This window comes from Hippoglossus stenolepis, chromosome 9, assembly GCF_022539355.2.
Source record: "Hippoglossus stenolepis isolate QCI-W04-F060 chromosome 9, HSTE1.2, whole genome shotgun sequence".
Lineage (NCBI taxonomy): Eukaryota > Metazoa > Chordata > Actinopteri > Pleuronectiformes > Pleuronectidae > Hippoglossus > Hippoglossus stenolepis.
Window position 1 is genome coordinate 13,629,391 of NC_061491.1, and position 24,321 is coordinate 13,653,711.

General features: G+C 44.0%; 1 long non-coding RNA gene across 1 annotated transcript in view; it reads left to right on the top strand.

The window, feature by feature from the left end:
- The first annotated feature begins 386 nt into the window (after nucleotides 1-386).
- LOC118115621 overlaps nucleotides 387-24,321 on the top strand; it is a 37,257-nt gene continuing 13,322 nt past the window's right edge. The window contains exons 1-2 of the long non-coding RNA XR_004697588.1: nucleotides 387-822; nucleotides 14,653-14,759. This is a non-coding gene — a long non-coding RNA (uncharacterized LOC118115621). The remainder of the gene's footprint in view (nucleotides 823-14,652; nucleotides 14,760-24,321) is intronic.

Below are 24,321 nucleotides of genomic sequence, written 5' to 3' on the forward strand. Positions count from 1 at the left end.
GCATGTAGCAAATCACCCCCCCCCCTCCCTCCCTCTCTCTCTCTCTGTCTGGGAACCCGGTAAATGCGTTCCGTTTGTCAAAACGTGTTAGCGAAGCGCCTGCAGCAAATTCATTACCAGCCCGGCTGCGAGGCTCACTTCGTAACCTGGTCAGGACGGAGGGAGAGGGGGGTGAGAGGGGAAGAGTGTCAGAGGAGGGAGAGGTCCACGCCGCCAAACCCCGCGCGAACAATGCTGCCTCAGTTCGTGCGTGCAACAAAAGAACCGAGGGAACTTGTTTGAATTTCCGAGCACGTCCTCTCCTCACACAGAAGGATGGACTTTACACCCCCCATCCTCCTCCCCCTCATCATCATCATCACCCCCACCCACACACCCCACTCTCATCCCACCCCACCACCACCAACAGAGGGAGAGAGAAAAAAAAAAAAACTTGCACACTGTGAGAGCTCAACTGTGCCATGCACTTTTTCTATTTGGTGCTTGGGAAAGTTGTGTCCCTCCCTGCATCTCTCTCCCTCTCGCCGTCCCTCCCCGTCCCTCTCCATCCTCCCTCCGTCTATCATGTGCTCGGGATGTGCTCGTGGCTCAGCACAGAGCAGCTGTGGAGCACGCCTGATGATGCAGGCTATGTTCACACTGAGTGTTAGCGGCAATTTTAAAGTGATGCCCCCCCCACCAAATGAACACGGCTGGGATATTTGAGGGGAACGTACAGGACCGCAGCCCGACAGACACGGACCCCACTCCACACCGCTGTCCTGCCTCTCCTGCTCGGGACCCTTTCTGATCCAGTGCAGTGATTTGACTCACCTTTGGGAAGTAAGTACAACTTTTTGTGCCTGCGTTGATGGGCTGCGTATATAGTGGCTATCGTGTGCGTAAAAGGTCGCCCAACGTAAAAAACGGGAAATATAAAATAGATGGTAGGTTGTGTGTGCTGTTTTGTTAAGAGCTGACGTGGACTGGTGTTTCGTGGAGAGATTCCACGTATTTAATGGAAAATGACAAGTTTGTGAGTGTGAATGTTTCCTCACACACTTTGGCCCAAGGGCGCACCGATTACACCTTTTTGGCACCTTTTAGAATCAACTGTATGTACCACAACTCACCGGTGGCTTCATTCAAACATTTGATCTGATTACATATTTGTATTATTTGTAAAAATCAATGAAATATCTTACACTTTACAGGGGACTTTGCTCTATATTCTGCCCTCAGGTATTGACTCCCACTGAGAGTTGTATTCGACAGTATCTCTAATGCACTGGAGAGCAATCTGTGATTCTGTGCTTCAGCACAAACACACACATACACAGCGTCTTGTTAAAACTGTTGACTGAAGCAATAATAATTGCTGTTATTATCAGGCCTATATGAGGCTCATTTCAACACCAGTGAGGACACTGTGTGTGTGTGTGTGTGTGTGTGTGTGTGTGTGTGTGTGTGTGTGTGTGTGTGTGTGTGTGTGTGTGTGTGTGTGTGTGAACTACATTTGGTTCAGTATCGTTCCGGGAGCGATGCGCGAGAAGGTTTCAGAGAAAAAGATTTTACAAATGTAAAAACAAAACAACAACAATATTCTCAAAAATTTTTTTTTTTTACTTCAGTAAAAGACTTGAACAGTTGCGATGAAACAAAAAGTGAACCTCACACCGAAAGAACAACGTCACCAAAACCGTCACACAATGACTCGAAAACAAAGCTTTCACTGTGGTGTTTATTTCTGTTTTACGCACACAATTACGCGTAGCTGTAATACGAATATAATTTCACCTTTCTGACATATATATGTATTTTGGCTTCTCGTTGCTGTATCATTAACCTTCACGGAAATATTTCGTTTATTGTAATCTCAAGAGGATCAGCAGGTTGCCAGGTTGTAGTGCAATTAAAGCTTGGCCTGCGAGTGAGGCCTATTCTGGCCCTTTTACCCTAATGAGGTGTGCTTTATATCGTGGATCTTAGTGATATCAAGTTGGCCTCGCACTTTACCATTCATCTGATTCACACCAGGGAGAGGGGGCAGATTGAATGGAAATTGACGATGCATTTAATAAAAATAAACATATGAAAAATATGTGCTTAAATTAGTGGATTTTGAGGATTTTTTCCTGGCACATTTGGACAGTTGGATAAATTCGGGCTGCTGGTTGGTGTCATGTGTGGCAGGTGGAGTGTGATATTTAGAGATTGGTACGAATGCTGTGGACGTGACTGTAAACATGTGAGAATAAAACTGATGTTTATAGTAATCTCTTATTGAAATGCACAGGCCTTGTGGCTCACACCGGCTCATTAAAACATCTCTGCTTCGCCCCTCCCACCCCAGAGTAAACTTGAGAGCCAGATTTAAAACTGTGGCGAGAGAAGGGGGGCCTGATGGAAGAAAAAGAGAAATATGCCATTGACAAATAATACGGTGATACTTTATCACCACCTTATAATTCACTTTTCCTGTCATTTACGCACAGGCACACCCCTCCCACCCCACCGAAACACACACACACACACACACACTCTCATGCACGAGCTCTCACTCACAGGCAGACGCGCATGAATTAAGTCAATCACTGTCAGAGACGAACTTTTCCTCTAATAGACTTGTGTTTTATGGTCAGGACCGAGAGTTGTCCTCAGAGGCTCAACACAACCCGACTGGGTCCAACCTGCAGTCGCACGCTCCTGCGCATGATCCATCACATGTTCCCGCTGCCTGTTATTGTTGACTCACTTGCAGAGATCTTACATATTGTCCCGGTTGTGCTCAGCTATATCGGGCTGACTTTACATTTCTGTGGGAAAGTGACATATAGGCTGTGTGCGCACGACGTGCAGCGCGTACTGGGCTTTTTTTCGCGCGATGGGGGCGACATGGCCACATCCATACACCTGAACACCAGTGTATGGTCTCTGTACCCTTCGGATGCGACGATGACAAAACACACACACACACACACACACACACACACATGAAGAAAACACAGCAGTCGGGATTTCGACGCAAAAAATCGACAAGGTGCGCTTTGCAGTGAACTCCTGCAGACGGTCCTACATGCGATGTGCGAGTGGCGGTGCTGTCGCGAATAGAAAGCCCAGCCTGCGGTGGAGGAGACGGGGGAGATGCGGGCGCTCGGGCAGCTCCAGGATGCTCCCCTCACTCACTTGTTTCGTTTTTATTACGAGCTGCTGGATGTCCGGTCGCATCCTCCATTAAAAGCAGTAGAATCGCTCTCGTTCTGAGTAAAAAAAAAAACAACCTCCCTGCGTGTGAGAGAGAGGAGCTCGTGGCGAGGCGGACTTCTTCCAGCGCGCGCTCAGTAATGGATGGAGATTGTTCGGATAGGAGGGTGCGATCTGCGATTCTCTTTTTTTTTTCATGACATCACCGCAGTTACACTGTCGTGGTCCGAGGCCTTTGACCTCACCGGGGTTGGTCCATATTTTGGCCACCCCCAGCCCCCCCACCTTATCCAGTGGGGATGGCCCTTATCCCCCATCCCACCCCCACTCTTTTCAGACCGACCGACCACGCAGCCTGCAGAACGGACTCTCTCTTTTTTGGGCTCAGTCATCGGCTTTATCTTCCCTTAAAGTGCACGCTGGATGTAAACGGACAACTTGACACTCTTTGGTCAAAGAAAGAGAAAAAAAAAAACAAGCTCCTGTCTTCATAATCCGAAACATTTGCGTCGTAATTCCCCGTGTTGTTATTGCACTTTCCACAGGAAACCGGATTTCCCCCCTTTCTCCGCCGTGTTTCTTCTCCGCCGGCCTCTCAGGATATCTATTGCTGCTGCCACAACGACTTAATAGAGGCGAAAGAGCCTTTTGTGGGATTGAAGCTATTTGCATTGCAAATTAGGGCCCCCGTGCAAGGATGACTGCACCTTACCCGCGATTTTCAAGGCCTACTTCAACTCAGTAATATTGGTTAATGTCAAGTGAATATGACACGAACACTGGGATTATATCATTTTTGCGAAGAATTGCAGCCTTTTTCTACCAGCGGGTGTATAACGGCTCAGGCTGTGCAGTAGTGGCCCTCAATGGCAGAAAGGGGGATGTAAGGAATATAAAGCGCAGTGTGACTTGAACAGGGGACACTGATGACTTTTTGCTTAACATACTTTGAGTTCTAAGGGATGGAGACACGAAGAGGACGTGCACATGTGGATTATTGCTGCTGAAGATGTGGGAAGTGGGTTGTTATCTTTGGTTATCTAGCTGTATGAGTGTTCTGCTCGTCATAAAGCTAGATAACCGAAAGTAAAAACTACTTCCAGACTCGTCGAGGACTTGTGGACGACCCATGACATGTATTGGGGTGATATGTATTATCCCATGGACCTGACATGGAAGATGTTTTTAATCCAACTTAATCCAATCCGAGTTTATTCTGATTTATGTTGTTATTTTCTTCCCCAGTGTACGTTTATAAGTTACAGGAAGGGGCAGCTTGGTTTGTGCGCTCTCTTTAATTTCATTAATAACTTTTAGTATCATGGAGTTTATTGTTAAAAACAGTTGCGCGCACTCATCCACATTTAAACATTTAATATACTCTCTCTCGCTCACACACACACACACACACACACACACACACACACACACACACACGCACACACGCACGCACGCACGCACGCACGCACACGCACTGAGGTTGACTCCAGACCACATATTGCATTATTTATTGGCCCAATGGTTTTAAGTTTTATTTAATTTGATTGGACATTTTAACACTAGTTTAAATGAGTGACACTTGTAAACCCACGTGTGCGCCTCTACGCGTCTTATTGCAGCATGTTCGAGTCCGGCCAGGCAACGGCGCTGGCCTCCCAAACAGTAATAATTAGGACATATACTGAACTGACAAAAAAAATGAGAGAGAGGGAAGGAGAGAGGGAGAGAGAGAGCAGGGGAGTGGGGTTAGGAGAGGGAGGGAGGTGGCAGAAGAGGGAGGGTGCGAGTGAGGGGATTGGGAAATGTGTGTGTGTGTGTGTGTGTGTGTGTGTGTGTGGGGAAGAGGGGGGGGTCGGGCCTGCTTAATTGATTCCGTTAACCGCAGTGCAGGAGATGTGAACGACTGGACGATCCCATTCCCACGCTCGGTGGGGCAAGTGGCAATGCCATGCCCGGGACCAATATGACAGACAGCGCCGTGAGGGCCTGGAGGGGCTGGGGAGGAGGGAGGAAGGGGGGACAGGGGGTGGTGGTGGTGGGGGGCGGGGCGACAGGGGTCATGAAAAGACGTCAAGTGCACCAGACTCATCTGCATCCCCAAAGAAAGAGGCGACGTTTTCCCAGCCCCAGCCGACGCGGCGCTCCCTAAACTTGGAGTAGCAACGGCCCCTGAATGCGTAATGTCTCGCCAATTGTGCTGATGATGAGAACTCCGGGTCATTATCTTAAAACTATGCGAGTTTATGAATTTGAAAGGGAGGCGCTGCAGCCCTGTAATCCTGCATGCGGGCCCCACTCGAGCGCGCGCATCCAGGCGTCGCTCACTCCTCGTGAGAATCAGAAATAACGCACATAATGACGAGAGAAATCTGGGCCGTGTATAAATAGGTGACATCACAGTGCATTGTTCGTGCCTGAACTTGACCATGAACTGAGACCAATTTGAGATTAAGTTGTGTGTTTTCATTATAACATAAAATCTGTATAGCTACTTTCAGAATATATGCACACTTTATTTATATACACACACTTTCAGAATATACACACATTTTCTGAAAATATCTGAACGCGTGTAGCCCCTATATTAGCTATTTAGTGAAAAAACTGCAATCAGAAGTTTTAAACTTGTAGCTGAGTTGCACTTGTTTAATCATCAGTGTAGTTTTGATGCTTATTTTCTCAGAGGCTCATATACACATGCTGACTGTGAAAGTTACCTTATGACAGCAGGATCCGATCATAGATCTATTCCTGCCTTAGACCACATGTGTAAAGCGTCCCTCATTGTTTAAATGACAATGAGCAACAACAAAAAAAAGTAATATTTGTTGTATTCTGTTTAAAAGTTTCTTGCAGGTTATCCAATATCTGATTAAGACATAGGTCAAGTTCAGCATATGTTCAGACGGAGGATTATTCAAGTGCACTGCTAAACAGAGGCACGGTGATTGGATCCAGCGCTGCCTCCTCTGCTGAAAAGCTCTCTTGCTGACTTTCTCACACCGTCAGACAAAACTAGTGTCTCTTGTTCCCGGGCCCCTGTCAAAGACGGCACACAATACCTGGTCGTTTGCCCGAGAGAAAATTTGAGAACACAATCTGGGCCGAGCAGCCGTGAAGAAAACAAGTCTTATTGTCCCCGGTTAAGTCGATTGAAATTGTCGTCCGGGTTTATGAAAGGGAACACTGTTCTTCATGTCTGGGGGCCACACTTAATGTCAGTCCAGAGTATGAAAGAACTTAGCGTCTGTAACTAAGCTAACATCTCATATCGTATCCAGTGTGCTTCCGACTTTTTACTCGTTTTATGAGCTCTTCATCAATCAAGGGACTAAATTTATTCTTCTTTACTTCAATTTAAGGCCAAATTATTAAACTTCAGTATATTTCAGGCTAAAAGGCTAATGTCATCATACTTTGACATCAAGACTTTATAATTCCCTACATAGCCTTGTCAAATTAACAAAAAGGTCCAGCCTCCAGTCAGTGGGGTATGTAATGTACTGCTGGGATGTAGTGGTGAGAGCAGTGTTACATGTCTCAAACAGCTGCAAATCACACGGGCATGCATCTCCCTCCTCAGCCCTGTCACTTTGAGCCGGGCTGCACGGAGGAGAGATGCAGTGTGGGTCGGCAGCAGTTTGCACGGCCTTTACTGCCTCTCTCTGGAGGCTGTGTAAATCTCTGTAAAATGTGCTTCACATTAGTGCTTGTTATTACAATGACAACCCCTGCTGCTACGAGTCCTTAAAATAATGAACCGTATCCTACATCGTTGGCCTCCATATCTATATATTCCACATTTACCTGAACGTGCATTTCCATTCTTCCCTGCGTCTCCATAAAACGAGGATGAGAAGTGTTTTTCATGTAAAAAATATGTTGTTCCTGCACTACTAGGAACCTGTCATTCATTTCGCAGTGCCCCATTGCCATGTATGAATTTATATATAATCACAGGGGTGTGATTTGACCCTACGTGCATGGGTGGCGACAGTCCCCCGTCCCTCTCCTCAGTAAACGGGGACTATACGCTTGGCTGTGCCCTTCTTCTGTGCTAACACATACAGTGCGCTACAGACACCGATGTCACGTGATTTGTTGAGTAACAAAACCATGGCGACCATGGAGGGGGTATTCATATTCATTGGGCGGGCAATCAGCATATTCTATGTGAGCGTGCCTGTGCTTTTCATGTGCCTCTCTCCTGTGCGTGTGTGTGTGTGGCAGCTTTATAATATCATCAGCTCGGGGTCATTTCTGTGCCAGACAAAGGATGTGATTATTACCTCATACAGGTGTCATTTGTTAATATATGTGTTGCATGGCTGTTAACATTTTTTTTTTTGCTCGTTGCGGCCTAGATTGTTTTTGCGATGGCAAAGGGATGAGATATGTGGCTTCTTCTCCGAGCTACCATGAAACATCATTTTCAGTGTTAACCAGCTACAGTCAGGACTATTTCCCCCACGTTCTCTGAGCAGAAATGCAGGGATTATTTTCATGCTGCAGCAGCTTGTGATGGGATGAGAGGCTCCACGTATGCATACATGTGTGTCTGTGTTTGCATGTGTGTACGTTCCTCCCTGTGCGTTTGACTCTGCCATTAACCGACCCAGGCGTCTTGGATAGCTAGTGAGGCTACGACATCATGAAAGGGAACAATAGCTGTGTCTCAGTCAACAACGTCTGTCTGTCTGGCTTGGGCCATGTCTCTCTCTTTCTCTGTGTGTGTGTGTGTGTGTGTGTGTGTGTCTCCTGGACATGAACTTGAACTTGAGACAGGCAGCCAGACACCATCTGTGCACCAGGAGTAATGAATTCAGTGCATTCATGGCTGTGGAGCAGGCCTAGGCCACCACCACCCATTGATGAGCAGATGACCCCTATAGTCTGAGTTAGCTCTTCATCACTAATAGAATTCAACAATACCAGCTGGTAGTAGGGCAGTTTATTTTGGCCTCAAGAGAAGCCGGAGTGGGGATGTGCCAGTATGGAGCTTATATGACTGTGTGCTGTATATGAGACTGCATGCGTCTGTATGCTCGTCGGTGTTGTATGTATTCATGAAGCCCTGTTAATCTTTGTCTTCGGATATAGCCTATATGCAAATGAGCCGGCATACCCCTTCCTTCCCATATACCAGCCCTCTTCCTATTAAAGCGCTGGGCTGCTATTATAAAGACACAGCCACCCTGAATTTATTGCCTTGATAATTGAAAGGGCCAGTTCAGTATTTCCCCTGGTAAGAGGTAGTAAGTGAATGAAGCATAAACCTTAAACAAGCCAGGCACAATGTGAATTCCTGCAGGCCCTCCTCCTTCTTCTTCTCCTTCTCCTCCTCCTCCTCCTCTTCCTCCTCCTCTTTCTCCAGCTCAAGCTTCTGTCACAATCACAGTCGCACACACACACACACACGTACGCATGCGCACACACAACAAGGCTTTCCTCTCTGGTTGGTGTCGCCACGGCAACGGTAGGTGAGATCACCGTGCGCATGGCAGCATCAGCCCCTGCCAATGCAGGACAGGTTCCTGGTGTGTGTGTGTGTGTGTGTGTGTGTGTGTGTGTGTGTGTGTGTGTGTGTGTGTGTGTGTGTGTGTGTGTTTGCCCGTGTGTACTCTATGCGAGAAACTAGAATGCCCCCTACCCTCTCTCCATGGGCCAATATAGACACATATTATAGTGTCACAATTTCTTCAGGTAACCTCACATGCATTGATTAATTGATTTAGTTAAATTATCAGTATTTGTTCGATAAAGTGAAGTCATAACATCAATCCAGCTGCTCAATGAACTGTGAGTCTAAAGGCTGTGTGTGTTCATATATGAGGCAGAACATAGTCTGAGGTTGTACATCGGTCTTGTACACACACACACTGACATGCACTTACCCTCAAAAAGGTGTCATCCCCAATTAACAGGGGTCTGATCGATCCCCGCTCCGTAATAAACCAACCAGCCACAACTTGCCAATAATCCACTGAGGAATGTCATGGTTGGGCCCTTTTTAATGACATCTTGCATGGCCACTTGAGCGTCTTGTGGGGATCAGCGGGCATGCTGTGCTCTGCCACGCCGTACGACCCTCCCCTTCGGCTAACTGCATGGATATGCATGGCCGACGTGTTTGCCAGGCACCCTTGTCACTTACGTATCGCCAAAGATCTCTTCCATATGTAGCATAATGAGATTGAGTTTGAAAGTGGGGGGAGTTGAGTTGCCTGTATGGAGCAGGTTTGTTGTGATCTGGGATGATAGGGCCATTCTTGTGGAATTAAAACGATCTCATCCCTTGTTATGGACACATGGAGTTTAAGTGATCCTTAGGAAAACTTCAAATTGATAAATTGTCAGCGTCACAAGACAAATATTAAGAGGCTCTGTAAATATTAATACAATTGCGAGCTTGTAGTTATCTCTCTAGTGTCTATGAAGTATGCAACATGTAAAACCATAGTAAAGTGAACATTTGGTTTTCCCAAAATTAATAGTGCCAACAAGGTTTTTGCCCAAACCTGCCTTATTAATTGAAAACCTTCATCAGTCTGTTTGATAGTCTGCCACAACAATTCCCTTCATTTCTAGTTATCTAATAATTTAGCCTCTAAAATGTATTAAACACAGAAAAAAGCTCAGTCTACATGGAAGAAAAAGCTAAAAACAGAAAAAGAGAAATCACATTGAATTAAACTGAATTTATCATCTCAAATACATGTTTCTATAAATTTATATTTATACTAGTCTGTAGACATTAGTAAGATAATGTAATGTTTATCATGTGATAGCGCAAGAAATTCTGCGAGTTGATAATCATGTTCATAAAACCCTAGAATTTAAGATTTAGTTTCTTGCTTGATTTTACAATTGTCATTTAATGATACCCATGTTTTCTGATACATCATGTAACTGCAGAATTTGCAGGACATTTGATAGAATACGACATCATTATACACTCTGTATCTACATTGTGACTGATGATAATGCTAAAAGCTGCTACAATATACTTCATGGTTAGGTATCAGTGCTGTGGCAGCAGCAGTGCACAATGAGGCTGTGTACATAAATGCTATTCTTGCACTACAGGTCTAAAGCTGGCTGTCAGCCTGGCTCCTCAGATATCTGTGCTCTGCTGGCTTTTGATTATGCAAATAATATGCACTATAAATAAATTAGTATAATTGCATCTGAAATATGCTTTGAATCTTCCTCAAAGATGAAAGGGTGTAAATAATATATTTCGTGTCACTGCATTATTCATTCACTATTAATTACAAACATCGTGGCACTCAGTCTCAAAATGCTTTATGCTATACTCCGTATTTAAAAGGTTCGAGATGTTATTTCCTACATATAATACACTGTATGTATGTGTACGATATTTTCCATGTTACGCATAAACACTGTATTATGGAGGAGTTCATAAAAGTGGAGGGTCCTCAGAAAACATTAAATAAGCATAAATACTGTAGACGTCCCGCCACCACAATTAAAATACGGCCATCGCTCCACTCTTTGTAAGGCACCGTATTGAGGCCTGGATGCAATTTGAATACGGCGAACCATTTGAAAAATATATGCTGTTCGGCAATTAAATTATATGGGCTCTCAGGCTGGGGAGCTGGTACGAGTGCATATAGAATAGTGAGCAGTAGTTGCTACGCTCGCATTAGCATCTGGCCCTTTTATGTAAATTTGATGAGAAAGGACTCATGCATATAAGCCAGGGCCGGGGTGTACTTGCCTAATATCCTTATTAGAGAGGGGCGAATTAAATATTTATTTGGGGGGCGAAGGGTGAGGAAGGGGGGCCTGTCCTGTGTTGTCGTGAGCACCCGAGGTGGAAGAAGGGGGGAGAGGGAGCAGGAGGTTGGCTTTCTCTACGAGTGTCTCTCTCTGCCTCAAGGTGCCACCATCTTAAGGCGTTTGGCAGTAGTGAGAGTGTGAGGAGGGTAGACTTAAAATGTCCGCTGGCATAGACGCGCGCACGCATACACATTAATGCATACAAATTTGTGTGCGGCATATGTGGACCAGAAACACGGAGCTCCGAAAGTCAATTATTCAGTTACTGTCAACAGCGGCTATGCATGCTGAGCATTTCATTTGCATGTATTAATTCCCTCGATTACCGACACCTTCGAGATCGGCCGTCATTTTAGTTCTCCGCCGAACCCGGTTTATTGGCTAGAAGTGCTAAGAACACCGTGGTCATTAGAACGAAAACTGGTATCTGCTAATGTTCTAAGTATTTCTGTATTTTCATGTATTTTTCGGGCCCATTATGTATCTTGGCCTCAGTTTGATGAAACACTGTAATATGACACACAGGATTTCTATTTAATAATAATTCAAGTTATTGTGTTTATGTGTTTATTCACAGTCTAAATTTAATTATTTCATCTGCTTCATTTTCCGCAACAGCTTGCTACCTTAAAGTATCCAAATGTCAGAAATAAAAGTCTGCATATTATTCCTATATATCACAAATATATCAGTGTGCATTAACTGAACGTGAAGAATAAAGGTGCCTCATTTTACCTTTTGTGAGCAGTCACTGATAAAACTTGCTGTTTTTCCAAGAGTACAGATGATTTTCTTAAGACTGTTATATCAAAAATGACAATACAGATGAGAGAGCAAAGAAAGGAAGTCGATGGCAGTATTTCCAATTTATGTAAATCAGCGCTCGACTCTCTCTCATTTTCTGTCTCCTCTCTTACTCACTGTCGCTGCCACATACACATACAGTAGCTGACCTCCCCTATCTGTTAATTATCATAAATGTGCTTAGTGAGGTGACGCGCACACACACACACACACACACACACACACACACACACACACACACACACACACAGGGAAAAATCACACATTGTTCAGGGAGATACAGACACAGCATTAACATTCCTTTCATCTTGAAGTGCTCCTGAGGCATAGCATGAAGAAGAATGTGCAGGAAATTATTCAAGATGAATTATACCACACATCATCCCCATTTTTCGTGCATCAACACACATCCACACCTACACACACACACACACAAACACACACGGATATATACGCAGTTCACCGGTTTAAGGAAGTATTTTATCTGAGGTGTTTATTGTCACAATTAAAGGTTCAGTTTACATACGTTGTTGATGTGTAAATTTGTTTCTATAGATACATGTATATTGCAGTGTACGTATTCACCTGGAAGCCATTGTGTTTAAGTGTACGAGTAGAAATTATGTCTAGGCGAGCGCCATCTCCTTGCATTGTCAGCCTGTTGTCCCTTTCTACATGCATAAAGTATGTATACAGTATCAGCTGGCTCCCTGTTTCCTCTGATGAGTGGTACGCCCCGGCGTGCTGCCAAAGAAGTGAGGATAATTAAACGGCTGCATGTTTGAGCCTGGCTAATGGATTGTTACCGGTAGGAAATGAGACAGGCAGCATGGGGGAGCTGGGTGGCAAAGCAGCCCTCGCCGCTCAGATAATGGAACACTGTAAGCCACCGGGGTGGAGAGTAGACACACCTCTCATAAAGGAAATGCTTTTGTTCTATGACTACTTCTTTTTGTCATTATGAAGGTGCAGTTGTTGAGGAGTCACATAATGTGAGAGACGCACAGTCTTAACAACATCACTTAAGTCGGGAGAAATGTACTTTTTCCTCTTTTAGTTTTCTCACACTATTTTTCAAATCAGTGCTGCTCACTTAAATCTATTTTTTTATTTCTAAAATATGAAAAACAATCCTCGCAGCTGCTGCTCATATTCATATTCCTCTGAACATTACTTAACATTGCATGTGTGTGTGTGTGTGTGTGTGTGTGTGTGTGTGTGTGTGTGTGTGTGTGTGTGTGTGTGTGTGTGTGTGTGTGTGTGTGTGTGTGTGTGTGTGTGTGATACGTATACAGCACATATGCAATTTGCATACGATTTTAGCATCCCCCTGCATCGCCTAGCTGCCGCTTAAGAGAAACCAGGGTCTGATTCTTGGCACTGTCGTCGCCAGCGTAGCCCACTACCCCCACTACCCCCACCCCACTCCACACATGCATGTAGGCTGGAAGCAGAGGGGTGGTTGGGAGAAGGGGAGAGGGGGTGTTAGAGCGCAGGAAGAAGATAGAGGAGCAGGAGGGAGATGGGATGAGACAAGCCACACAAGCCGCAAAGGGAATGGGGTGAGGGTGGTGGTGGTGGTGAGGGGGTCGCTGTATAGTTACCCTAAACCCTGCCATAGGGCTAGAAGCACACACACACACACACACACACACACACACACACACACACACACACACACACACACACACACACACACACACACACACACACACACACATTGGTTTGCCACACAACCGCAAGACACACTCACAACAGTGTAGAACATTGCAATGGGGAGTGTAAGAATATGTCTGTATCCATATATATTATTAAGTGTTCATTGAATATGTACCTGCTTTTTTTTCAGGATCCTTGATGTAAATGCATTCTTGTACTTTGTATCGGAACATTATTAATAAAATTGAGAATTAAATAATCAGAATCATGTGTAGTTGTGTTTTTGACCCTTGCCATGCAGCTCCCAGCAGCACAAGTGTGTGGTTATGAACACGTGTGTGCTTTGGAATGACACGTCAGAAAAACCTCACACGACTTCAGAACACAGCAGGAAGGAGAAACTACACACAGTACACATTCCTGTATATCCTCCTAATGTGTAGTCAACTCAACAAAATGCAATTAGCTTTACACATTTTTGGGATCAAAACCAAAATTTGAAGGGAATCAAATATGTAAAAATTATCCAGTTTTCTTTAACGCGGCTTCATATGTAAAATCCCACCCATTCACAGTGTTTAAGAATCAAAATGTTAGGTCAACACCCAGGTCTCAAACTAAGCATTAACAGCTCCAGCTATTAGTTTGACCATTTGACCTCAAATTGACTTTTGTCTTTTGGCTTGACATTTGACCTTTGACCTGCTCACCCTCCAGCGAGAGGAGGCAGAGGTCAAGTGTGGCTGGTTTCAACAACCTACCTTTTGAAACACACCAGAATTATCAGTGCTAATTGGATGATTCAATTATAGCCGGGTTGAAGTTAACATTTAAACAACATCTCTGTTTAGTATTTTGAAGGATGTAAGAACACGCCTCCTGTGACCTTCAGATGATTTATAAAGCAGCTGCTCTTGAGCCATAAAGGTCCCAAGTTTTTCTCGCTATTTGTGGCAAAGTGTAAAGGTTGAGAAGACATTTGCACAAAGTTATTGCCAATTTGAATTCCTGCGAGTAAAATTATGGCGAAAGCTGTTTCCTCCTTCTGCCATATAACTGTGATAACTGAGCGCTTGCTTTTCCTCTTTTCACTGTGGTTGAGACGCGTTAATTGTGATTTGCTCAAGAAGAGTTATTCAATATGTAAAGGTTAGCACTTGGTAAATGTACTGACTCCCTGCCTGTGTGTTTGTCTTCTAGTGCTGCAGTGATGGAGACAGGGAGCTGTGGAGAACTGCAGGCGGCAGCGAGAGGTAGAGGTCAACATGGGATCTCTGGGATTTTGCTCTTCGCTGGGCCCACATGAGGTGAGCTTGGGTTAATAAACCAAAATGTGTGTGTGTGTGTGTGTGTGTGTATGGACACATGTGTAGGCATGTGCAATACCATGGCATCATGTTGTTTTTCCTCCTATCCTTAAAGACAACTAAAAACTAAGCTAATCACACCTAAATTCTATTATCCCAAATGTCTTTATTTAACATGACCTTTTTAATAACAATAACAGCAATAATAATTATTATTTTTAAATTCAAGAACAAAAGATCAATGAAACTCACTCTTCAAATGTGTTGCAATGCCTTGAATCAGGGATGTTTTATTTAATTTCTTCCCAAATTACAATTATTGAGCTCTGATTTATTTATTTAACATAGTAAAAATTATCCTCTTTGATATTCACATCAACATTTTTAGTTCTTCTTATTGACATTTCTGTACCAAGTGTTGAAAGATTTGTCAAATATTGGCAAAATGTATTTGTTGGCAGGGGTTTGAGTTTTTTTCCCCCTCTGTGCCCGTCTCCTCTGATGTGTGTGTGTCTGTTTGCCTGCAGCCAAGTTAGCCCATGTGTGTGTCGGATAAAGGCATAGATGTTAGCATTGGTCCAGAGGACACAGTAAACAGAATAACAGTGGTTTGAAGGGAGCTCAGGCGAGGTGATCGTGGGCAATATCAAATCCCATGACCCATTCTTTGCCCTGTGGTCCATACCAAAGAGAAGGAGCGCGGGGGAAACAGAGGTTATTGTTCACTGTTCATCATCGCAACACAACACAACACACACACAGACACACAAAAGATACACACCAACATTAGCTGGAACCAGGAAGTGATTTCAAAGATTTCCTCTAGCCATTGAAATTCATGCGGCAACAGTAATTGCCCTCCGCCCTGGCATTGTTTGCGTTGCGTGCAGGACATCTTGCTCTATCAATTAGACCTCCAGCCATTATTACACATGACATTTTCCGTTATTGAAGACAAACCTTAATGAGCTGAGCTTCCTCTCATGACAAGGAAATGGATATTATATTAGCTGGCAGCGGCAGCAGTCGATTTCCATTCGTGATTTCTTTATTTAAACTTTGACACCATTTCTCTTACGCGTAGGTGACCTGGAGAGGCAGCGTACAGTGCTCAGATATTAGGTCTATGCAGAGCTGTGCAGTGATGGACAGCTTTCACCGTCAGCAGAAAATATTCAGTAGCACATGTACTTATATGCCAGGCCTTTGCTCTTGATGGTTGGTAACAATACCACACGCGGTGCACTTTTGCTACGACAAACTTAAACCAAATGAAAACACCCCCAGTGATTCCACATTTTCTGTGTTGAGAGCTCTCAGAGTTAAAAGTTTATTCCTTGGTTAAAAAAAATAAATAAATAAGGGGCAGAGGAGGAGAGGTGGTATGTCAGCGCCCATGGGCCTCAGTGTGTTAGTGTTACTCGTCCTAATTACTCCCAATACTCACACACATTTGGTGGACTGCTCAAAAGGGCCAATTAGAAGGGCAGGGCGAGTCACTGGGTGGGAAAAGTCAGCGCTGAAGTCCACACTATACCACAGAGAGATTGTGTCTAGTGGTGATCTCTGCAGTGCGAATCCATAAATTATGTTTTTGTATAGAGTGAACCATTTCACCTCCGTAGCTCTGCTTCACAAAGAATATTTTATGACTTAAGCATAGGGGATTTTCTGTATTTATTGTAAATCTATTGTCCGCTATAACATCAGCATCCGGGAATTGAGTCAAAGTGAAAACCACCAGTAAAAACCACTGACTCCTTGAGAAAGAATGTTGCTACTTAGTGATCATCTCACTGCATAATAGTTAAGAGCTTTGGATATTCTTCACTGAAAAACATTAAAAGCCGACTTGTTGTTGAGTTGATGGTTTTCAGTTTTCTGAAGCACAAATTCTATGGAGGACTTCTACGTACAAAACGATCACCTTGGATAGACCTCGCTCAAAGCTGAAAGCCCGGCCCTTTAAGTGCGACAGGGTTATTAGGCCCCTATATTTCTGACTTTGCATTATTTAGTTAGAAAGGTAGACTTTTTTTACGAGCAACGTCAGGATCGTGGGCTTGAAGCCGAAGCAGGAAACCAGGACAGCTTTCCATCTTTGCAGATACAGATGTACCTTGACAATATCAGGAGATGTTCCCACCCCATCTCTCTCAGTCTGTCTCCTTCTCTCTCTCTCTGTCTTTCTCTCCCTCTCTCCCTCTCTCCCTCACTCTACGGCCATGATGAATATTTCTGCAGCTCAAACAAAACAAAAACATTTACACTGCAAATTTAGCCTTCGTGGCCATTTGCTGAATATTAAGACATAAGCACCCACGGATATCCACAGTGTTTGCTATACAGTGTGGTTTGTTTACATGGCATCACCTCATTTCCTATGCTATACTCATAATCATCTATCAGACATGCATATTTGCAGTGCAGCTGCTTACTATTAAGGCGCCAGCAGGAGTAAGCACTTAGAATGTGGCGCCCGCATTTGTGAATATAAACCCTCCGGTCTTGTAGGCCAGCCTGTGTATCATCAGTAGTAGCCCTCAGCCATTAATGAAGTCATCTGCTTGTGTCTGCATGATTAAGGAGCACTAACACATCAGTGTGTGAGTGTGTGTGTGTGTGTGTGTGTGTGTGTGTGTGTGTGTGTGTGTGTGTGTGTGTGTGTGTGTGTGTGTGTGTGTGTGTGTGTGTGTGTGAGTTTGTGCGCGCGGATGAAACAACAACAGAGAACAAAAGATGCCAGCGAACAGGAAGGCTTCGGGTCCATTCAGAAACATCAAAATGACAATTTCTCGCAATGAGCATTGCTCAGTAAATGCAAAGGCTTAATTTTTTTAGGATCCGGTAATACAATAGCAAACAATTATAAATAATGGACTCAAACCACAAAGGAAAGTGAGGGACAGAATAGTACGTTATTTATGAGAGTATTGTAAAATATGTGAAAGGTGTTTTTTTGTTGTTTTTTTCGTTGATTTAGTTTTCATCTATAATTTTTCCTGTCTCCTAATTGTCAATTAATTCCATATTTCACTCTTGGATGCAATTCCTTCCCCCGTGGTTTACATTGCAGATGCTCATGGCTCTTAGCTATAGTACAATATGTCCTTTCCATGGCTGTTCAAAGATTCCACAGAACTGGAACATACTCATCTTTTCTCCCCAGATTCTGATGTACCACATTATCGTGGGCACACCAGGGGACGAGTCTGCTATTTGGGGAATCTTTGTCGTATCAGTTTATAATTAAAAGAGATAAGACCGTACAGTGTTTTTTTTCCTTCTATTTAATATCCAAGTAGCTTTCAGGGGGGCCGTGTAATAGCGCTGCGTAGGGAGGGTTTCTTCTGCATCATCATACAGTCAGAACAAAGGATATGCACATCGTAAAAATCATGCAAATGAATGCAAATCGCTGGCAGCAAGGAATAGCGAGGTGGCAGGAGGAGAGTTTGTATAAGCGGAGGATTGTGTGTACAATACTTGCTGGACAATCTCCCGTCAAGTTGTGGCAGATAACTAAAAATATATTGGTTTTGAATCTGATTGTAAATCTGATCTCGAGAATTCCTAGAGTTTTCTCTGCCGGATAGATGTGTTTAAACCCACAATGCCTGAATGACATTTAGCTTTGTATTGTTCCTTTTTTTTAGATGGAAATTGTGCTTTGTAATTTATTTGTTTATTTTATTGTGATGCAAAAGATGCACAGTGGTAATACAGCTGCGATACAGTGGCTGCCAGCAGCATTGCAGCAAATGTGTGTGTATTTGCATGATACAATATCTGGAGCGTACCGCCGCAGATAAATGCAGAGCAGACATTAGCAACACAGCGCTAATGAAAGTCCCGCCTCTCCTACTCTTCAGCTTTATCAAACGTAGGACATTTTCATAATTATGTTCAGTTACCGGAGGATTAGGTAATGACGGTGCAGGTCGGCCTCAATTCTCCTGGAGCCCTAAAAAGGAAAATATGCTTGTATTAGTTTCCTTGATATTTGATTTGATTCTCATTGCGGATAAAACACTAGTGTTGTTATTGCATTATCACAAATGTAGACAAGAAGATTCACGGGAGTACTTAAAAGTTAAAAGCCTCTTTGCTTTCATATTAAATTATATATCATTATTTTCATAATTCATAGAACCACACAGTGTTGCACGGCATTTAAAATGTGTGTGTGTGTGTGTGTGTAGAGTAAAATATGCCAGTGTGCGCTTCATCACAAATTAATTCTTTCATTCAGTCCTAATTTGTAGATAAATTCTAGAATGATGCATTAATGTCCTTACACATGAGTTGAATCTTTTTTGCCAAGCAAGTATTTTTTCCTTGAAATTAATTCCTGCAGCATCACTTCCCTCTGCGGAAAAATGCTGATATTAACGTAGACACGGTTTAACATGCAGAGTCTCATAGACACACGACAATCAGTAATTTGTCTCAACTTGCATACAAAAATAGATCATATTTAAATAGTGCCGCCCTCTTTCAGACACACACACACACACACACACACACACACACACACACACACACACACACACACACACACACACACACACACACACACACACACACACACATACATGTGGACTAACCCGCAGACACAATATGGTAGGGGAGAAAAGGGGGAGGGCTCAGACAGACATTCACAATTGTGCATAATGATGTTAACATTCCTGCATGTCTAATGCAGGGGATATTGAGACAGACACTAGCTGGTCGACGGTCTCGCTGCGTGTTGTGTGTTCATGGCTGTACACTGTAGCGATGCATAATGATGTATTAATTGTGGCCTGCTCTCGCTCGTGGGGTTTGGGCTCCTTGCCGAGGTTACCACGAGGCCTCCGATGCGATCGTTAATCTTATCAAGCATATGCAAGATCACACCGCACCTTCATTTTCCAGCCCGCTCGCATGAAATTGTAGGTGCGCCGCAATCTGAGTAACGGGCAACGACTGTTGTTGTTGCCTTGAACAGAATCATAACCAGTGGATATGTGTTTATTGCTGCTTTTCTCAGGTGATTGTTAATGTTGGAGCGATTAACCCAGATTTACAAAGCTGTTTGAACATAGTAGGGAGCAGTGTGTTACAGGGATCATGGATTTTAGAAAATAAACACTAAACTGAAAGAAATGGGATGCAGTAGCGATTTTAAAACACCCCCGTCCTCAGAAAATAAAGTGTTCTATTCAATACCATTGGCTTTCAGAGGGTGTGTCTTAATTTCATACACATGCACCATCAAGTGATCCTCCAATACTACCATATTTTTTTTTCCAACTTCCTCCCAAACAGATTGAGACAAACAAGGGCTAGGGGAAGTGCGTAGGAAAATGGAGTGCATAAAGGATGGGAACAAAGAGGGACAGACAGCGTACACAGAGAAGGACAGGCAAAAGATGAAGCTCATTTTTTTCCTGTGGGCACCCAGTGGCGTCTGCATTGCAGATCGCTGAAATCCCCCTCGAATGCGTCCCTGGGCTTAAGGGGGGTGGGGTGGAGGAGGGTGAACAAGCGATGGGTTTATGCTATCTCTGCTTTGGTACACTTTTTTTTTTTGTCCCTCCCCCCCACCGAAATATATATTTTTTCCTGTCTGCATCAAATGTCAACTTAATTTCCTGGGTGCTATGAGAGATGTGTCCTCCCCTTCGGTATGTGTGGCAGGGTGGTGGATTGTAGAAGGGTGCTGTGAGTGGCGTTGTGTGTGTGTGCATGTGTGTGTGCGTGTGTGTGTGGGGGTGAATGGGGAATGGGAAAGGGGCATGGCAAGGCAAAGGGAGAAACGAGAGGTGGTGAGGGGGGGTTCACTACAGTGGCTATAAATTGGCTCTCTCGGTAGAGGTGTGTTGATCGTGTGTGTGCGCGGGCGTATGTGTTTGTGTCCGCTTGTGTAAGAATATGATCCAATTATGTGTCCGTCCTTATTTGAGCATTCACATGTTCAGTTCTTTTGAAGCTTCATCTAAATTGAATACTAATGCACAAAAAAGAGCGAGAGAAAAAAAAATACATAGTATATATTATAATAGATGCTTGGTAATTCAGTGTTGTAACAAAAGCATAAAATCATACTAGACTTCCAGGTATTTCTCAGCACTATATTTGAGTGTGGAGGTAAATTTGCTCTTAGTCTCTCAGCACCTCTGCTGCATTTCCTGGTCACTAACTACTACGTCTAAAGCTCATTGCCAACTCATATCTAGTCTCGTATTATGTTAAACATGCATGTGGATCAGTCCTTTTTTAACCTTGTTGCTTGGCAATAGCAGTCTTTGTGTCCTTCCGCCTTCCAAGGCTGCGCCATGTTTTATTTTATTCTTTATTTATCTGGTTTGCACCATTATCACTGAGTAATTGCGTCCCTCTGATATTCACGTGCCCTTTAATCACAACTCAAGCTTTATTCCAAATATACTCTGACTAGCTGTCTCTCTATTCGCGTTTTTATTTGTAGCTTTTAAAACAATTGGACTGCGATTTAGAGTTTACGCAGCATTTCTGTTCAAATACACAGATTTCTTTTAGTGCCATATATGCAAAGTGCTTTTCTCTCCCCAATGTCTTTATTGCATATGTGTCCAACTGTGCATGTCTTTGCATGTGTGCGACAGTGCTGATGCGTGCCCGTGTGTGTACGTTTATCTGGATGATTTTGTGCATTTGTGCATGCATCTGTTCGGGCTGTTTAAGTGCAGGGAAGGCAAACTGCATATTTTGTATCGCGAAGTGTAAAATTCCTCATTGCAGAGAAAGGGATTATGCATTTGTCAGTCGTGCTTACATTGATGTATGCTGCTGCCCCACAAATGTCACATCCCATAACCCAGAAAAATTACACCAGTCCCACCTAATTACGCATATTCATGATGCTGTTTTGCATAGTGCTGGTAGCATACTTCTGTTACAAGCTGCGGAGCTGAGGGATATGGTTGAGTGAAAAGGCTTTCAATCCACTGATTCAGTGCGTCTCCCCACAAGCATCAGCTTGATAACACTACCTCCATGCCAATTTATTTTATGATCTGAGACCATTATGGAGAGTTTTCTCTTATTTCTTGCAGTCAGTCATGTTGCCGCTGCCTGCAGCATGTTCAACCCTTGTGGGAATTTTTAATAAAGAAATTAGCGGTGTCCTAGATTATGAAGGTCATTTTGAAAATAGACCAGATTCGACTAATGATTTTTGAGGTGCTTACTTTGTCATTTACACTCCATCCCTGTTACTTCTTGCATTTCTTCCTCTCTCTTGTGCTCCTCCTGTAGTGAATGTGATCCTGGTCATTGAGGATAAAGAACATGTAAATCAGAGGCTAGCCAGCGGAAGCAAGGACGAGAATATACAGAGCGAGAGAATCACATTGAAATTAAGACCACAGAGGACGGACAGGAAGTGTTGGAGAAAGAGGGAACCGGGTTTTTGTAGCGGACGGCTCAGTGGCTCATTGTGGCACTTGTGGAACGGACTTAATCAGACTTGGCCCGGTCGTAATGAAGCAGAGGGTCCTGGCTGCGCCACTGCTTGGGTAAAAAGCGATTGTTTCAGTCCGAGGTTCCCAAACACGAGCAACAATGGCACTATTGTCCCGCCAGCTCTCATTAAGAGGCGAGCCAGAGATGGAGTGAGTAGCAGAGGCAGAGAAGGGAGGTGGGTGAAAAAGGGGCAAGAGGGGAGAACAGGGGGGTAAAAAAAAGAGAAGAGGTGTGGGGGAGAGCGGGAGCCGGTGGGAACCTGACAGGAGCAGAGGACGGGGTGGGGAGGGGGAGGTGGAGGAAAAAGATAGGGATGGAGGGAGATGGGCGAGAGGTGCTTTTCTGATCCTCATCTTTTCTTTTTTTCCCCACACTTTCATTATGTCTTCTCTTTCCACCATCTTGTTTCCATATCCTTCTATCTCCCCAGCCATCACCTCTCTTCCCCGTCTTTTCCTCTCATCCTTTCATCTATACATCCTTCCTTCATCATCTTACCAGCCACCTACTCTGTTCCCTCCATCTGTCCTTTGTTCCTCTTCGTTTTTGCATTTGGGATGGTGAGGGATGCTTTGCCTGTCATACCGTCTTTGCATCACCTTTCCCATCCAGCGCAGAGAGAGAGAGAGAGAGAGAGAGAGAGAGAGAGAGAGAGAGAGAGAGCGAGAGGAAGAGGGGAGTGGAGAAACAGAGGACTGGGAGGGGGAACGAGAGGAGCAGGGGAGAGAAAAAGGGGGCAGGAGCGAGACAAAAAGAGAAGATCACGCCGCTTCCTGGCTTAATGAACACGGGCGAAGGATGATCACAATAGAATACATTATGCTCTTGTTAGTAGAGGCAATCAATTAGCAGCGAGCGCACCAGTGGCACACCATCTTTTGCGCTCGGGCACCGGCTCATTCACGGCCCAAACGGGTGACCTGAGGAACCCCCCACTCTCCTCACCATGCTTTTTTTCCCACCCTCAATGCCCAGCGGCCACAAAAGATTTGATTTCATTCCTCGGTGTGAAAGGGGGCATCGCTAAATTTGCATTCCCGCCATATTCACTGCACGTTAGCAGGAATATTAGTCAGGTTGCGTTACAGTCTAAGACCCTGGAAACCAAAGCTTGGGCCTGCAAGAGGAGAATCACACACGACCCGATATGTGACCATAACCCTGGCAGTTGCATATCTAATTGTCACTCAGGTCTCATCAGCAATTCATACAACGGTTGGGGGGAAATTCCTTCATCCCACCCCAACCACCACCAGCATAACCAACACCACCCCAGCATCCTATGTTTTTCTTCCTCTTTTTTTTGTGTCAGCTCCAGAGGAATAGCTCCAGATAATGGCAGCAATCTATATTGTGAAAGAGGCAAAGAGTAGCTCTGCCTTAACACAGGCACAAATCACCACTGTCTGGCTGAGGATTTGCAGAAAGTGTCGGTGATGAGTAGAGCGCACTGCCTTGGCTATAAGGAACTTGTGATGTGATTCCGGGCCGAGGCTGGAAATGGAGGAAACAAAAGGAAATGAAGGGGGAAAAAAGGGGAGAAAAGAAAATTTGTATTACCAGTCAGGATGTAGTTTTTCTCTGTGTGTGTGTTTGCTTCTTTTTGTAAAGTCTCATCCTGCAGGAAAGACGGCATCGGGTTTGGGTTCAGGGAATCTGTTGTTGCTGGGTTTGCCATAGCATTCACACTTTACAGAATGGCTGTGTGTGTGTGTGTGTGTGTGTGTGTGTGTGTGTGTGTGTGTGTGTGTGTGTGTGTGTGTGTGTGTGTGTGTGTGTGTGTGTATTTCAATCACGTTTTATTTTTCTTTAACTTAATACTGTCTAATGTTGAAAATGTGTTCTATATAATCCGTGTACACATTTACATCAGACTCCTAAAACAAAAAGGTAAAAACCTAAAAAACTATAAATGGCATTTGTTCTCTAAAGGTCTGTATTTATTTTCTACGAGGCATAAAGTTTTTATTCCACATCACACATGTTATTTTTCTGTCACATGTTAGTCAGCTGATAAGAAAAGCAGCATCACTGCCTCAATAAAATATCAATAATTTTCTGATTTTGTGTTGCT